Here is a 19,057-nt window from a genome sequence, read left to right as displayed (position 1 = left end):
GTTTTTTCCCAGGCTCTGAGCGCCTATGGACGACGTGGGAAGTGTCACGTTAGAGCAGAGATCCTTAGTAAAAGATAGAGATGGAAAAGAAGTTCAAGAAATGGTCAGACAGGCCACTTCCTGTAAAGGAATCTCTCAGGTTTTGACCTGCCATTTGAGTTCTGTTATACTCACAGACACCATTCAAACAGTTTTAGAAACTTTAGGGTGTTTTCTATCCATATGTAATAAGTATATGCATATTCTAGTTACTGGGTAGGAGTGGTAACCAGATTAAATCGGGTATGTTTTTTATCCAGCCGTGTCAATACTGCCCCCTAGCCCTAACAGGTTAATGGTGAACAAGCATTGGGCATTTTCTTTTTCAATTTATATGATTGAGATACCAGAGTGATCGAGTGTCTTCTTAAGAAATGCGTAAATTGTGCAAATTGAGAGGGTTTTTATCAATAACAGAGCTATTAGTGTAATGTGTCAGTGCAGTGGTACTGTATACACTGGTACTATGTACAGTAGTGTAAGTATAAACTGTGGATGGGTTGGAAACTGCATGGTCTCAACCAAGGTCTCCACTGACTTAGTAAGTCTATTTTCAATGAATGAAGTCTCTAATGGTACAGGAACCACATCAGCTGTGTATACCTTTTGTACTTTATTTGTTTATTTTAGACTCTACATTTAAAATATGATGAAGTGTGTTGAACTGGACAATGTTCTTCTTATCAATAGCTGTTGAATATAATAGGTGATATGTTAGAGACCTCTTTGTTATTGAAGATCATTAGTAATGACAATGTTTCATTATGGGTCCAGATTAAATTCGGACTTGTGTGTGTATTTCGGATTGTTTGTTGTACACTGTATATTTTAATGAATCTATGTTCCAGGAGGAAGGCAGCGGACACCTGCCTCATGTCTGTGACAGAGGTGATTGTGGTCAAAGCCCAACCGTTCAACAACTCGGTCCTGTTCAGCGATATCTCAGAGCTAGCAGACAGCATCGCTATCCCATGTCCTGACCCTCGTGGAACAACTAAGTCAGGATGGGAAAGGAAACTTAACCAGAATACTAACACAAGCGATGTACCATTGGTTCTCAACTCCTGTCCTAAAGCTCCTAAGGGTTGCGTGTGTTTTTGTTGTAGCCCAGCACTAACACCCAACTCATCATCAAGCTCTGCTTTAAAAGTTTGTCTGCTGTTTTGTCTTTAATTCCAAATGAGTGTGAGAGTTATCTGTGGGTGTACGGTGTTTCCAAAGCAGATGAGGGCATCTACCCATTTGTGTGTGTGTGTGCCTGTGGGAGCACAGTGGGAAGGTTCTCACCACTTCTGCATCCAGGGGACTAAAGGTCCAAGGTAAGTAGGCTGTGGATTAATGACTGCTCTGTCAAGTCTGCTCAGCAATTGATTTAATCTTTACTGAGATAGAGACCTCGTCCAACATACTGTAGCTGCAGGGTCAGCAATTTTACAAATACAATCGCAAATGTGGAAATACAAGCAACCCGCTTATCTCGAGTGGCACTTGCAGCAGCCACAATCATGAATAACATGTTCGTCAAAACACTTTTTAAAAGTATCCAAAAGTACACCAAGTCACTTGGCTCTGTCATATCCTCACATGGTCTCTCCTATCATTGCTACGCAGACGACACACAATTAATCTTCTCGTTTCCCCCTTCTGATAACCAGGTGGCGAATCGCATCTCTGCATGTCTGGCAGACATATCAGTGTGGATGACAGATCACCACCTTAAGCTGAACCTCGGCAAGACGGAGCTGCTCTTCCTCCTGGGGAAGGACTGCCCGTTCCATGATCTCGCCATCACGGTTTACAACTCCATTGTGTCCTCCTCCCAGAGTGCTAAGAGCCTTGGCGTGACCCTGGACAACACCCTGTCGTTCTCCGCTAACATCAAGACGGTGACCTGATCCTGTAGGTTTATGCTCTACAACATTCGTAGAGTACGACCCTGCCTCACACAGGAAGCGGCGCAGGTCCTAATCCAGGCACTTGTCATCTCCCGTCTGGATTACTGCAACTCGCTGTTGGCGGGGCTCCCTGCCTGTGCCATCAAACCCCCACAACTCATCCAGAACGCCGCAGCCCGTCTGGTGTTCAACCTTCCCAAGTTCTCTCACGTCACCCCGCTCCTCCGCACTCTCCACTGGCTTCCAGTTGAAGCTCGCATCTGCTACAAGACCATGGTGCTTGCCTACGGAGCTGCGAGGGGAACGGCACCTCCGTACCTGCAGGCTCTGATCAGTCCCTACACCCAAAGAAGGGCACTGCGTTCATCCACCTCTGGCCTGCTCGCCTCCCTACCTCTGCGGAAGCACAGTTCCCGCTCAGCCCAGTCAAAACCGTTCGCTGCTCTGACACCCCAATGGTGGAACAAGCTCCCTCACGACGCCAGGACAGCGGAGTCAATCACCACCTTCCGGAGACACCTGAAACCCCACCTCTTTAAGGAATACCTGGGATAGGATTAAGTAATCCTTCTAACCCCCCCCTACCCTCCCCCCAAAAAAAGATATAGATGTACTATTGTAAAGTGGTTGTTCCACTGGATATCATAAGGTGAATGCACCAATTTGTAAGTCGCTCTGGATAAGTGTGTCTGCTAATTGACGTAAATGTAAATGTATCTATCTTTTCTGTGTATTAGTCTCCTTCAGCTCCCTCCGCCTCCCATCCTCCTCAGACAACGTGCCTAAAGCCAGAAGCACAGATACCACTGACCTCAGTAGGGAGCACACCTGGCTCAAACGCTTTCAAATATTTGTGCTTGATTTGGTTTGTGTAATGGTCTGGGCGTAGTGGGTGCGGAGTCAGGCGCAGGAGACAGAAAGTTCAATTTAGCGCTTTATTACGCACAAAAGTAATTCGCCCAAAAAGCCGGGCGCACCAAAATACAAACGCCCAAAATATGCTATCCACCACACAGAACACAGTGGAAGGATCCTTAACCCCGCACAAAGAACAGGCGGGCCTACTGGCTTAAATAGCCCAACTAACAAGCCTAAATGAAAACAGGTGAAACTAATTAGACAAAACAAACAGAAAGGGAAAAAGGGATCGGTGGCAGCTAGTGTCACGGTCGTCGTAATAAGTGGACCAAGGCGCAGCGGGTTGAGTGCTCATTTTCACTTTTTATTTGTGAACACTTAAATAAACAAAACAATGAACGAACTAACTAACAGTCGTGCAGGCAAAACACAGCAGTGCAAAGAACAACCTCCCACCATTCCCATAACAAACACATTCCTAATTATAGGACCTTCAATCAGAGGCAATGATAGACAGCTGCCTCCAATTGAAGGCCCCAATCCCAATTACCTAAACACAGATCTAAACACCCTAGAACAGACGTAGAAATATACAAATATAGAACAATGACCAAAACCCCGGAATACATAAATCAAACACCCCACTACATACACACACACCCCAAACCATATAAAACAAATACCCCCTGCCACGTCCTGACCAAACTATAATAACAAATAACCCCTTTACTGGTCAGGACGTGACAGCTAGTAGGCCGGTGACGACGACCGCTGAGCACCACCCGAACAGGGAGAGGAGTCACCCTCGGTAGGAGTCATCTTCACAGTATCTCTCATTCTTTATAGGCACCACTAAGAAGTTGAATTGTGAAGTCACAGACGCCATAATGGGACAGATAAAAAGAGTCTATCGTTCTCTATGGTACACACACATGAATGCACACATGCATGCAGGCACACATACACCCTTGTTTTTTAGAAGAAGGCAACAGAATGTGAAAACAACACCTCAGATTTGCTATTGATAATTAATGAATGTGTGAATGTTCTGTGTGTATTTGTTACTGTAGAGAGTAGTGAAAATCACCTATATTCATTGAGCTTGTCTGATGCTTTAAGATTACGGTTTGATGAAATAAGACAACTGCCTCAAGAGGGCGCCAGAGATCAAAATAACCAGAAAAAGAACAACATAACCTGACCCAACTATCCTCCTCCCGCTCCTGCTGGCTTTTGCAGATTCTGCCATTACTCTCCTGAAGTTGCCGGTAATAGGTTACACGAGGAGTCAGCAACCTTTCTAATGTTGAATGCCAATTTATCTTACCATTTCTTGGGAAACAGTTTCATTTAATTCATAATGTCTTCATATCTCAAAATCATTGTCATGTGGTTAATCAAAATTCTATCCAAATCTAAATTAAAATGATACGAACCAAAAAAGTAACTTTTATTGCCATTGCCAACTATGTAAAAATAGCCTACATAAAGCCAACAAATAAAAACATTGCAGCCTGCAGGTAGAAATTATCCTGATAAAAATAAATATCTATTAATCACATTGGCTACATATGGCCTGTCTGCAACAAACTTTAAATATTGTGTCAACTACTAACTTGGGTCCAGCCCAAGCTTGCACTTGCGAACTTGCAACATTGTATAAAATATTCTGGGCCCTCAGTTTCCTGTGCCAGTGAGCTCGGGACTGTTTAGATTTATATAAATGTAATTTTCTGTAGATAGAATGTAGATTAACCAGACAATGATTTTGAGATACAAAGACTTATATACTGAACAAAAATATAAAAGCAACATGTAAAGCGCCGGTCCCATGTTTCATGAGCTGAAAAGAACCCAGAAATGTTCCATATGCACAAAAAGTGTATTTCTCTCAAATTTTGCACACAAATTTGTTTACATCACTGTTAGTGAGATTTTCTTATTTGCTAAGATGATCCACCCACCTGACAGGTCTGGTATATAAAGAATATGATTAAACAGCATGATCATACCATAGGTGCACCTTGTGTTGAGGACAATAAAAGGCCACTCTAAAATGTGCAGTTTTGTCACGCAACACAATGCCAAAGATGTCTCAAGTTTTGAGGGAGCGTGCAATTGGCATGCTGACTGCAGGAATGTCCACCAGAGCTGTTTCCAGATAATTTAATGTACCTTTCTCTACCAAAAGCCACCTCCAACATAATTTTTGAGAATTTGGTAGCACGTCCAACCGGCCTCACAACCGCAGACCACATGTACCCACGCCAGCCCAGGACCTCCACATCCGGCTTCTTCACCCTCGGTATCGTCTGAGGCAGTGTTGAGGAGTATTTCTGTCTGTAATATATGTTGAGAAATTTTACTAATCAATTGAAGCTATTAATTATGTATCTAGTTAAAAGACTACTCTTGGTGGACCAAGATTTGTTTTAGTTGGGGACAGCCCTAGTAGAAATGCAGGAAATGAGCTTTAGATGCCCAAAGAAATTCTGAGGGAGGACCCCCTGCCAGGTATTGTCGCCCCCACTTCTAGAACCAAAGTTGAGACCCTGATATATTGTATCGTTTTGATAATATCTTTTCTCTAGTTTGATGTACTTTTGCACCAAAACTCCAGTATTTTTGCTTCAAAGCTTGTTCTACATCTTCTTTTTAAATAGAGAGACAATTTATTTTCAGCTATTTATTTCCATGACTGATCAAAACTCGTTTTCTCATGGCTTTCTCTTGTCCCTCTGCAGCAGACATATGGTGAGCAATATGTTTGGAACATCGAATCGCAATAAAATCACTATCAAATCGCAATACATATAGAATCGGGAGAATCGCAATACATATCATATTTGCACCTAAGTATCATGATAATATCGTATCGTGAGGTCATTGGCATTTCAAGTTCTAGTAGAGGTGTGGAGATATCTTCAAGGCAGAGTATCTTCATGGCTATCCTGACCATAGACACCATGATTATCAAGGACCTCCAGTCAGAGTTCAAGTGTGTGGCTCTCCTCTTCCGTGGAGAGTAATAAACAGTAATAAACTGTTAAAAACATCAACTTCTTCCACTCCTCTGTTGTGTACCCAGACTGTTGGAGGCTGATGTATGCAGCCGAGCAAGAGGCTGGTGGTCATTTTTGTGACGTTGTATTGATTGTGTTGATTGCTGCTCATCGAATGATTAATGGTTCATAATTATGTGATTAAATGAATCAGGTAATTATTAACTCATTAACCTGGGGCACCATGGTAAAGTTTGATTTGACTATTTCCCAAATTAACTCAAAGTCTATCAGAATATCGATTTTACAACAGTCGCTAATTAATCAATTTCCTCTACAGTCTCATTCTGAACGTCGCATAATCCGTGAATCTGCACAAACCCGAGTCCCACCAATAAGTTCGTACCACACCAATTGAGTTGATTATTTATTTACTAACAAGCTAAAATTATAATATAAGATACACATACACACAGTCTAGGCTATTGATTAGAATTTAGTACAACGAACAGCTCCGGCCAACACAATATGACACGTGTTACACAACATGGGGATTTAAAGAGAGAAAGAGAGAGAGTATACACGAGAGAAAAATACACTTGGGTGCATTTGTCAGCTATGCTTATTTTAACCCTAACCTTGCCCCGAACTGCTGCTCTTATGGGTCAGAATATAAAGATGTAATTACGTGTTGAAGGTCTCCGAAGGGGGTCTCTGCATGGACCGTTTCGGCTTCTCGGATGACGCACTTCTCTGGTGTAACTCTCTGGTTGTCCTCACAATGTCAATGTCCTTTGTCTTAGTGGTCTGTATTCCTCGCTCTTGTTCTGAAAGGGGTCTTTTGAGAACAGCCAGCCCTGTAGCTCAGGTCTCACAGCCTAGGGATGAAAGCAGTGTAGACACACGATTCGATGGAGAGAGGTGACCGGGTGGTCCTGCTTGAATTCACCCTCTTAGACGCAGCTACTCATCAGTAAAATAGATAGATAAAAGGTTCCTTGTCTTCAACCTCGTGTTGCGTTTTGGGGTTGCTGACTACTCAGACCTTGGCTGCAGCTCAGGTCACTTAGTCTGGTTGTAAATTCTTAACTCACAAGTTTTATACCCTCGGGTCAGAAATGGGCATTTCTGCCTTTTAGGGCAATTCTCTGGGCGTACCAAGTTACGAGGCAAGGTCTGGATTTTACTCAGATCCAATTTAGACAACTAACTTCACATTTCATTTCAAAACATTCTCTTTGATCTGGACATTTTCCACACAACGTACAATATGCAAACATCCAGCATATACTAGGACAACTCTTAAAGTTACAATGTTTTCGTTATAACGTTGTCCTTTAACTTTTAATAACACTGAAAATGAAATATATTTTCATATTCTATCTATCGTCATTAACACCATTTTCTGATGAAACCTATCCTCCCAAAGTCCATTTATAGCATGTTAATGTTCTGAGGCCGGTTCTCCATAGTGAGAGGACAAAGGAATTTTGTCTGCTGCCTTAGATTTACAATGGGCGTGAGGTGTCATAAACCCCCCCATCTCCATACCTCTCGATCTCTTCCCCTCTGGTGGGTGTGAGAGATCTCTCTGTAGGATTGTGGTCCAAGGTAACCTGACCCGAGCAGGCCAGTCATGACATCATCCTGACCCACAGCTCAAGCTCAGGTCGGGAGGTCGGGAGGGCAAGCATGGCCACCAGGCTCCACCAGACTCTGGACCACAGTGAGATGAGTGTCTTCCTCATCCAGCTGGGGGAAATGGGAGAGGGGGGCTACACACACCTGCCCCCCAGCCTGCATCACCTGTTCCGCAAGAGGGCCTCCTTAAGGTGGCATGAGGGAAGGCGGGGTATCACATGCTTTAAATCAATGGAAAACTACATTTTTTGGACCTCTGAGAAACTTGCCTGTCTACTTACGTAAGAAAAAGTGTTGACTATTATGAAAATAAAATAAAAGCACAAGATGGTCTACTGTAGGTTGCCTTTGAGTTTGTAAAGAGCTGCCAATTATTTACTCTTTGTTTCTGTCCTTTCTGTCAGTATTTATTGAGGTCTGTGTGAATGGTTTGGCTGCACTGATGTTGGTCTGCCATATGTTGCTGCTACTGTTGTATCTAAACATCTCCCAACCATCTGTTCTCATGACATTTAGACTCTTCTCTGGCACACACCTTCTACACAGCTACCCATACACACCTGGGGACAAGGTTAACACGCAGACACACACACACACAGACACACACACGCAGACACACACACACAGACACACACACACACACACAATTGAAAACGAACAGCTTCTAATTAGTTGTTAGACATGTTATTAAATAGGATGTTTCAAGTGTCAAACTCAACCCTAACCACTGGGAGGCTACAGGCTGCACTTACACTCTGTGACTCCCTCAACTACACTAATCGACTGAGTGCAAAGGCAGTTTGTAGTTATATCTACTATAGGCCTACATACAATGTAGATAGTACTGTACCTTCCACTCCTCAGTCATTCAAATTCACGCAGAGCTCTACACAGATCCGGGAGCCTGAGAGGACTGAACTGCTCCAGCCAGTATTCCGTGCAGCTCCTCGCCTACGACATCCTTCAATCCCAAGAAGCGTTCAGCTGCAGATATGATATCAATCTTTTTTTTTATTTTACCTTTATTTAACCAGGTAGGCTAGTTGAGAACAAGTCCTCATTTACAACTGCGACCTGGCCAAGTTAAAGCAAAGCAGTTCGACACATACAACAACACAGAGTTACACATGGAATAAACAAACATACAGTCAATAACACAGTAGAAAAAAGTCTATATACATTGTGTGCAAATGAGGTAAGATAAGGGCGGTAAGGCAATAAATAGGCCATGGGGACAAAATAATTACAATATAGCAATTAAACAGTGGGGTGATAGATGTGGACGGAACAGATACGACGGCTGGTTACACAAAGAGAGGGGGTTGGGTTTGAGTGAAAGAGCGGGAAGACTGAGTAACAAAGGGAGAAGCTATGCTATCGTAAATACAGAATCTTATGCATTCTAAATAACCGCCCATTTGAAAAAGGAGAAAGCAATAAATATTTACTCTGAGCTGCGCTTCGGTAGATTGGTCGTCGATGGAAGGCCGGTTTGTCCTTTTTGGATCTCTGGTCCTCTGAAGAATGTCTAGTGGTGAACTGGAGCGTAGTAGAATGGATACTCTGTCCGTCCTCTCCTAACCCACATTTAGCAACTGCTACTAACTCAACGGCTAGGAGGTATCACTTCTGGAGTGAATAAGAGTTCAAAGTTCAGAGCAAAATGCCATACTTTAAGCTCATGCTATATTCTGGCTGGTATAGTCGAAATTCATCCTTCCGGAGTGTAGGTCGTCACCTTCAAATCAAATCAAATCAAATGTATTTATATAGCCCTTCGTACATCAGCTGATATCTCAAAGTGCTGTACAGAAACCCAGCCTAAAACCCCAAACAGCAAGCAATGCATGTGAAAGAAGAACGGTGGCTAGGAAAGACTCCCTAGGAAAAACTCCCTAGAAAGGCCAAAAACCTAGGAAGAAACCTAGAGAGGAACCAGGCTATGAGGGGTGGCCAGTCCTCTTCTGGCTGTGCAGGGTGGATATTATAACAGAACATGGTCAAGATGTTAAAATGTTCATAAATGACAAGCATGGTCAGATAATAATCATAGTAGTTGTCGAGGGTGCAACAAGCACGTCCGGTGAACAGGTCAGGGTTCCATAACCGCAGGCAGAACAGTTGAAACTGGAGCAGCAGCACGGCCAGGTGGACTGGGGACAGCAAGGAGTCATCATGCCAGGTAGTCCTGAGGCATGGTCCTAGGGCTCAGGTCCTCCGAGAGAAAGACAGAAAGAGAGAAAGAGAGAATTAGAGAGAGCATATTTAAATTCACACAGGACACCGGATAAGACAAGAGAAATACTCCAGATGTAACAGACTGACCCTAGCCCCCCGACACATAAACTACTGCAGCATAAATACTGGAGGCTGAGACAGGAGGGATCAGAAGACACTGTGGCCCCATCCGATGAATCACATTGAGATTCGATGCTAATTTTGTTAGGTTCTTGTCGTTCAACCAGAGCTCACGCTGAGGTTGGCTTAGTTCTTTACCATTGCCGTCTCTCTCTTAATTTCTCCACACCACCTTTTCATTTTCTCTCCATTATGAGACCACGAGGCTACTCAGAATAGTTATTTGGAAAACATGCAGACACAGAACACGGAACGAACATAACCAGTCACGTTCTGAAAAAATGCCAGACAAATTACATTAGGGATGGGGTCACTCTTCCTCCCCCTTACATATTGCAATATTGGATCGATCCATTCAAGACAGAGGCTGTTGTGTGTGTGTGTGTGTGAGTGAGTGAGTGAGAATGAGAGAGAGCAAGTGGGAGAGCGAGAGAGAGCCAGTTGAGGAGCGTGGCCCACGCAGGGCCAATCAGACAGGCCTACCGGGAATAGTCCCTCACGTCTCGTTGTGTTTTACAGCTTTGTCATTCTATTTTATTGTTTTATATATTTTACATGTGATAAGGCCACACAGAGGGCCAGAAATAATTACCGACACCTGTGACAATCTGAAAAACCCAAAAAGGCCACTAGACCACATGTGATAAATTACATAAAATCCATGAAAGTTACCAAATACCTTCCCTTTGCAACCCAATCTGCACCTATAGCGAACACACACACACAACACATGTATAACACACACTGATGCTAGCATGCAAGTACTGTAGGTGTAACGAGTGTCGTACGGAGTAGACCAAGGCACAGCGGGTTGAGTGCTCATCTTTACTTTTATTGAACACTGAACAAAACAAGAAAACGAACGGACGCACAGTATTGCAGGCTACACACACAGCTATGCAAAAAAATAAAAAAAAAATAATAAAAAAAAAATAAATAAATAAATAAATAAATACCACTTCCCACAAACGACAGGTGAAAAAGGGCTACCTAAGTATGACTCCCAATCAGCAACAACGATGTACAGATGTTCCTGATTGAGAGCCATACCAGACCAACACAAAGAAATATACAACATAGAAAAACCATAGAAATACAAAACATAGAACAGAACCCCAAAACCCCAACAACACAAAACAAACACACCCCTGCCACGCCCTGACCAAACTACAATGACAAATAACCCCTTATACTGGTCAGGACGTGACAGTAGGCTCACACAATGATGCACAAATACATTTACACACACACCTGCACCTGTACACATGCACGTACACACGCAAAGCCAGGGATATAGACTGGTTGGCCGAGGTTCCCTCCTTTCCTCTATAGCCTCCTCCCGCCGAGGAAGTTCAAGTGTATCCTTAAACCTCCTTTGAATAGGCTGTTGTTTCCTTTAGGAGATAAGCATGGACACATTTCTAAACCATATGCTCCTTATCCTTTATCTATAAAACGTATGGGACAATCAGCTCAATTTATTTTTAACACTTTACACATATAGTTTGGGATTCCACGAGAACGTGAGGAGTCAAGCAAAACCAGTTGAGCTTCTCCTGGGGAGAGGGAGAAAGATGGCAGACTGATTGATTGATCGACTGACAGACGATTAGCTTGATTGCTGATTGACAGGCAACTGTGTGAGAGGGTGTGATTGGTCCAAAGATAATTACAAAAGCAGCCGTCTCAGCCCTGTCAGTCTCAGCTAGTTTCCATCCAAGTGCTCACACTGGGATTTGCCTACACCTCAGAAAAGAGGTACAGCCAGGGCAACTTCAAGGTAAGGGCTGCAATCCCATAGTCACTGTTAAAGGTCAACTGCAGCTCTTTTTATATACACTGCTCAAAAAAATAAAGGGAACACTAAAATAACACATCCTAGATCTGAATGAATGAAATAATCCTATTAAATACTTTTTCTTTACATAGTTGAATGTGCTGACAACAAAATCACACAAAAATAATCAATGGAAATCCAATTTATCAACCCATGGAGGTCTGGATTTGGAGTCACACTCAAAATTAAAGTGGAAAACCACACTACAGGCTGATCCAATTTTGATGTAATGTCCTTAAAACAAGTCAAAATGAGGCTCAGTAGTGTGTGTGGCCTCCACGTGCCTGTATGACCTCTCTACAACGCCTGGGCATGCTCCTGATGAGGTGGCGGATGGTCTCCTGAGGGATCTCCTCCCAGACCTGGACTAAAGCATCCGCCAACTCCTGGAGAGTCTGTGGTGCAACGTGGCGTTGGTGGATGGAGCGAGACATGATGTCCCAAATGTGTTCAATTGGATTCAGGTCTGGGGAATGGGCGGGCCAGTCCATAGCATCAATGCCTTCCTCTTGCAGGAACTGCTGACACACTCCAGCCACATGAGGTCTAGCATTGTCTTGCATTAGGAGGAACCCAGGGCCAACCGCACCAGCATATGGTCTCACAAGGGGTCTGAGGATCTCATCTCGGTACCTAATGGCAGTCAGGCTACCTCTGGCGAGCACATGGAGAAGAAATGCCACCCCACACCATGACTGACCCACTGCCAAACCGGTCATGCTGGAGGATGTTGCAGGCAGCAGAACGTTCTCCACGGCGTCTCCAGACTCTGTCACGTCTGTCACATGTGCTCAGTGTGAACCTGCTTTCATCTGTGAAGAGCACACGGCGCCAGTGGCGATATTTGCCAATCTTGGTGTTCTCTGGCAAATGCCAAACGTCCTGCACTGTGTTGGGCTGTAAGCACAACCCGCACCTGTGGACGTCGGGCCCTCATACCACCCTCATGGAGTCTGTTTCTGACCGTTTGAGCAGACACATGCACATTTGTGGCCTGCTGGAGGTCATTTTGCAGGGCTCTGGCAGTGCTCCTCCTGCTCCTCCTTGCACAAAGGCGGAGGTAGCGGTCCTGCTGCTGGGTTGTTGCCCTCCTACGGCCTCCTCCATGTCTCCTGATGTACTGGCCTGTCTCCTGGTAGCGCCTCCATGCTCTGGACACTACGCTGACAGACACAGCAAACCTTCTTGCCACAGCTCGCATTGATGTGCCATCCTGGATGAGCTGCACTACCTGAGCCACTTGTGTGGGTTGTAGACTCCGTCTCATGCTACCACTAGAGTGAAAGCACTGCCAGCATTCAAAAGTGACCAAAACATCAGCCAGGAAGCATAGGAACTGAGCAGTGGTCTGTGGTCACCACCTGCAGAACCACTCCTTTATTGGGGGTGTCTTGCTAATTGCCTATAATTTCCACCTGTTGTCTATTCCATTTGCACAACAGCATGTGAAATTTATTGTCAATCAGTGTTGCTTCCTATATATATTACATTAACCATTAGACAATTCACCAAATAATAATTAAAGGAATATTACTCAGAAATGTGAGAAATATAGTTTGTAACATCACTTGCATGGCCCAAAACATTAAAACAAAAGGCATGAAAACAACACACATTATTGGATCTGATTATCACAACTCTAATCTAAATTATACGAGCATGCCCCTGTGTTGCTCCTCTTTGAACTCTCCGCCGTCTGACGAACATAATAACACTTTCTCTGTAACATAAATCCATAGCACTTACAGTACAATAAAACATATAAAAATGTAGGAAATCTTGAAACAATCCAAACATGACAATTAATTCACACAGTAACATTAATTTAGTCAATTCATGTTTCATCAGTCTTCACACCTCACCTGGTGTTAGTGACCCCAGGACTTCTGACCAGTGCTAGTGTGGACTAGAGCTAGCAAGCTACTAGCTACTCCCTGGACCAGAGCTAATTAATGCAGACCAAAGTTAGCTAGCTACTAGCTGTGCCCGAGACAAAGTGCTAGTGGCAGATTATAGCTTTAGCCCAAGGCGTTAGGGCACTCCATGAGCAAATACCAACAGACACAAAAATATAATCTGAGACATTCGCTGACCAGGTGTCCTCAGCACGCACCGTCTGCAGCTGGATGCTTCTCAAAACTACAGGATAAAGAGAAAAAACAAAACTACACTTGTGGACCAATTTACCTGGCTGAGATTAAATACATGCAGCAGTGAGTGAATGCAAAGTAATTACATGACATGGCAACTGGTGAGCCTCTCTATGCTGCACAAACACCTAACCGTAAACTATGTCCATAGAATTGCCAGGGCTTTAAATTCTACGTGTCATCCTATTTAACCAATTACAAAAGTATGTATACTTAACATTACTAGCTAGCTAGGCTAGCTCAGTACTTGCCAGCAGTGACAGCGTTAGCCAGGTCGTTAAACTAGTAAACAAGCAGAGTTGTGTCAATGAGATCGGTTCTCAGTTGGCTAACACATATCACGAGGCTTGTGCAGGCTGAAATAAGGTGTATTGGGATGCTATCGGCAGTGATGTAAACTAAAGTACCGGTACTTAAAGATGCACTGTAGGACCTTAAACACAACAAATTTGTAACACGTAGTACGAATTGGATTCGTAACATATCATACGAATTGCACCAAAAAATTGCAGGATGTAACATATCATACGAAATGGATGACATAGTACTGATATTTGATAACGTAGTACACAAAAAATGGGGACCACTTTTGGCTCAAGAGCACCACTTTCAAAACTACTGGCTGAAATTATACAAAAGTCTGAGTGCATCTTTACTGTACTTGAAAGTACTAATTTACTTGACACCCAGCGTCATAACACATTATGACACGGCCATAACCATGTCATAACAGCTGACATAACTTGTCATAGCCTGTAATAATATGGTCATAACACTGTCATGACACATACACTACATGACCAAAAGTATGTGGACATCTGCTCGTCGAACATCTCATTCCAAAATCATGGGCATTAACATGGCAATGGTCCCCCTTTTGCTGTGATAACAGCCTCCACACTTCTTGGAAGGCTTTCCACTAGATGTTGGAACATTGTTGCGGGGACTTGTTTCCATTCAGCCACGAGCATTATTGAGGTCAAGCACTGATGTTGGGCGATTAGGCCTGGCTCGCAGGCTTTCCATTTCATCCCAAAGGTGTTCGAAGTGGGTTGAGGTCAGCGCTCTGTGAAGATCAGTCAAGTTTTTCCACACCGATCTCGACAAACCATTTCTGTATGGACTTCGCTTTCTGCAAGGGTGCATTGACATGCTGAAACAGGAAATGGCCTTCCCCAAACTGTTGGCACAAGGTTGAAAGCACAGAATAGTCTAGAATGTCATTGTATGCTGCAGCATTAAGATTGCCCTTCAAGGGAACTAAGGGGCCTAGCACGAACCATGAAAAACAGCCCCAGACCATTCCTCCTCTACCAAACTTTACAGTTAGCACTATGCATTGGGGCAGGTAGTGTTCCCCTGGCATCCGCCAAACCCAGATTAGTCCGTCATTCACCAAATGGTGAAGCGCAGTGCCGTCGGGGGTACGCCAAATAGATAAATAAAACATTTAAAATTATGTCTCAAGTTTTGAAGGAGTGTGCAATTGGCATGCTGACTACAGGAATGTCCACCAGCGCTGTTGCCAGAGAATTGAACGTTCATTTCTTTACCATAAGCTGCCGCCGCCAACGTTGTTTAAGAGAATTTGGCAGTACGTTCAACTGGCCTCACAACCGCAGACCCTGTGTAACCATGCCAGCCCAGGACCTCCACATCTGGCATCTAAATACACTTTAATGTACTAAAACCTGTGTAACAACAAGTAATTGCATTCTACTTATGTGAATATTGCGTGTATTCTTTGATGTATTTTATGTGTTTATTCTCCCACTTGGATCACACTTCCAGAAACTTTAAAATGAGGGCCAGGTTGTCAGGATGTACTGTATAAGTACACATTAATCACATACAAGTTCCCCTCAAGATGCACTTCATTTTAACTAGCTATATGCTGTGTAACAACTAGTAATTACATTGTACTTAGGCAAACATCACATGTGCTTTGAAATGGTGTGGGATAACACTCGCATTAAATCTGCTTTCGTTAGCTCAACCAAGTTGACCCAGATGATATGCTTTATTTTATGGGCAGTAATTAGAGCCTATAGGCTATAATCTCTCAGACACCCAGTACATCCACAAGGGATTGCAACCTTTGTCAAAGTTGTTCATGAATCAGATGCAGCTCAGATGAAGCAAAACACTAAGTTGGTGAATTAGTGTAAATTTGCACAATTGTAATAAGTATGGTAACAAGCATTTGTTGTTACAGTTCTGTAATTACAGACCACAATTACAACCAGGCACATGTTTTTATTACATTGTAACTATGAGTAGTTACAGTTAACTACAAAAGTTGTTACAGTGTAAATACACATGTAATTAAGCATCCTAAACCTAGGACCTAGGATCCTAGACCTAGGATGATTAATTATGATGTACTAGTGTGTTTATTCTCCCACTTGATTCTTAGTCACACCACACAGGGGAAGTCTAAATAGGGCCCGCTCATTGTGCAGTGCAGTAGGCCTATAGTCTGCAGTAGGCCTATCTGCTCAAAGTAAAATTATGCTCATTTTGCTCAAATTACAGAATTGAAGTAATAAATCATGGGCCTTTTAAGATAAAATAACTCAATTTCAGTTAAAATAGAATTTAACATAATCTCTAGAATCCACTCTTTTTTTATTGAACCTTTATTTAACTAGGCAAGTTAGTTAAGAACAAATTATTATTTACAATGACGGCCAACAAGCAGAGGTTAGACAGAAACCTCTTTATCTGCGTTTTCAGATCGGAAGGTCTAGGATGCTTAAGTTGTCTACCAGATGGTTGGTGTAGACCAAGGCATGGAGGAGAAAGTGTCACTTTGTGAGAAACTGTCCTGCAGCAGAAATTAGGCTTAAGACTCTTCATCCACAGCAGAAATGACTTACCTGGAGAAGGTTGATTCTTTTAGACAGTTCCCTACCCTCTAAGAGGCTAATTGAACAATAATAAACTGTTAAAAACTTAAACTTCTTCCACTCCTCTGTTGTGTCCCCAGACTGTTGGAGGCTGATGTATGCAGCCGAGCAGGAGGCTGATGGTCACCCTGACCCCCAGCTCAAGCTCAGGGTCAGGGTCGGGAGGTCAGGGGGCCAGTGGGCTACTCGTCCTCACTGACCCCTGCAGAAGACTGACTGTCTGTCAGGTGGGGCTCCACCAGGCTCTGGTCCACAGTGAGATGAGTGTCATCCTCATCCAGCTGGGGGATATGGGGGAGGGGGGCTACACGCACCTGCTCCCCAGCCTGCAGCACCTGTTCCGCAAGAGCTCCCCCTTAAGGTGGCATGAGGGAAGGTGGGGTTCCTTAAGTGTCCACGGACCATTCCCACCTACTCACAAGTGGACATTTTGTTTCAAATTCCCATTTTGGGGATTTAGGAGTTCACCATGTGAAATCCTTTGTTCTCTCTGTGTCTCTCTTTCTGCATGGCCAAGGGGTAAGAGTCTCCGCCAGGAATTTACGACCCTCGATAACAGAACCTGGGTGTAGGAGAGTGAGAGAGATAGTGACAGAGAGGGGGAAGCTACTATCTATACCCAGAAAGGGCCACGTCATGACACTGTAGATTCTATTCATGGCATGGTGGAGGTGGTGCAAAGGGAGAACAAACAACTTAAAGAAACCTTGCTTGATGTACAGTGTCAATCAATGCGGACAAGCTAATCTTTTCAGGGATACCAGAGAATGACAACAGCAGAAGCTGTGAGGACACTGTCTGAGACTTTGTCAACTCAACTGAAACTGCCCACTGATGTTGAGTGTAATATCACTTTCTCCAGACTATAGAATGGGTAAGGCCTCTGGGAATAGGCCATGGGCTATTATTGAATGTTTTGACAATTTTAAGCAAAAGGAAATGGTTAAGAGCAGGGGCAGAGAACTCAGAAAAACTGATTTGGGAGTAAATGATCACTTCCCCACGGAGATCAATGAAAGGAGAAAAAACTGTATCCCATCATGAATGAAAAGCATTGCCTGAATCAAAAGGTTTCCATGGTTATGGATAAACTTTACATCAACGGGCAATTGTATCGGAACTCTAGAGTAACTCCCTGGCTATTTTAATTCAATGTTCATATCTGAGTTTGTGTTGTAGTGTATCATGACAACTTCAACTATAACCAATATATGCTCTATTGATCTCCTCTTGACAAGGAAAGGGCTGCATATAGCTCAAGTTAATGTATGTAGCCTTCCCAACAAAATACATTAGGTTTTTAACTTCGTCAACATAAATAATATTCATATTTTGGCTTTCACTGAAACGCATTTAGATGCATCTGTAAATGATGGGCAAATGAACATTCATGGATATAGTCTACTTAGAAGGAGCATGAATAGGAATGGTGGGGGTGTAGCACTGTACATTCAGAATCATATACCTTTTAATGGGAGGGATGACCTTAATGTATGTCAAATAGAGGCACAATGGGCTCAAGTACATCTGCCTCATCAGGCACCCATATTGGTAGGATGTGTGTATAGACCTATTTCTAAGGTGTCCTATCTGGATGATTTATGCACTGGGTTTGACCAGGCCACAGATAGTAACAGATGTATTTACCTTGGGTGATTTTAATATAAATTGGAATGATCATAATAATTAAAATATAACTAAATGTATGAGATATGCCGAGAACTGTGGTTTGAAAGAAATGGTTAATGATACTGCTAGATCATCAACTAAGTTGGGTCACCGTCCTGACACATGCATTTGATCTGATCTTCTGTAGTATTCCATTGCAATGCTTAAAAGCCAGATCAATGCCAGTGGGCTGGACAGACCATAATATTGTGACCATAGCCATGAACACCAAGGTTCCAAAGAAACCCCCAAGAATTGTGGTCAAAGAGAAATTTTAAAACACTTTACCATGAAATATTTTTAAATGATTTGGCTGCTGTACCCTGGGAGCTGATTTATCTAGAGGATGATTTAAATCACGCTACAAAATGTTTTATTGATTTGCTCACTGACGTAATGGACCATCATGCCCCAGTAACAAATAGTACATTTGGGGCTCATCCATCTCATCCATCCATGTGTCACGCTCGTGTAAAGAACTGGACCAAGGTGCAGCATGAGTAGAGTTCCACATAGTTTAATAAATTGAAACTCACCAAACAAAGCACAAACGAAACGTGAAGCAAATGGCATGCTCACAGGCAACTAACCAAAAAAACAAGATCCCACAATCACAGGTGGGAAAAAGGGCTGCCTAAGTATGATCCCCAATCAGAGACAATGATAAACAGCTGCCTCTGATTGGGAACCATACTAGGCC

This window comes from Salmo salar, chromosome 25, assembly GCF_965601325.2.
Source record: "Salmo salar chromosome 25, fSalSal1, whole genome shotgun sequence".
NCBI classification, from domain to species: Eukaryota; Metazoa; Chordata; class Actinopteri; order Salmoniformes; family Salmonidae; genus Salmo; species Salmo salar.
This window is presented reverse-complemented; position numbering follows the sequence as displayed.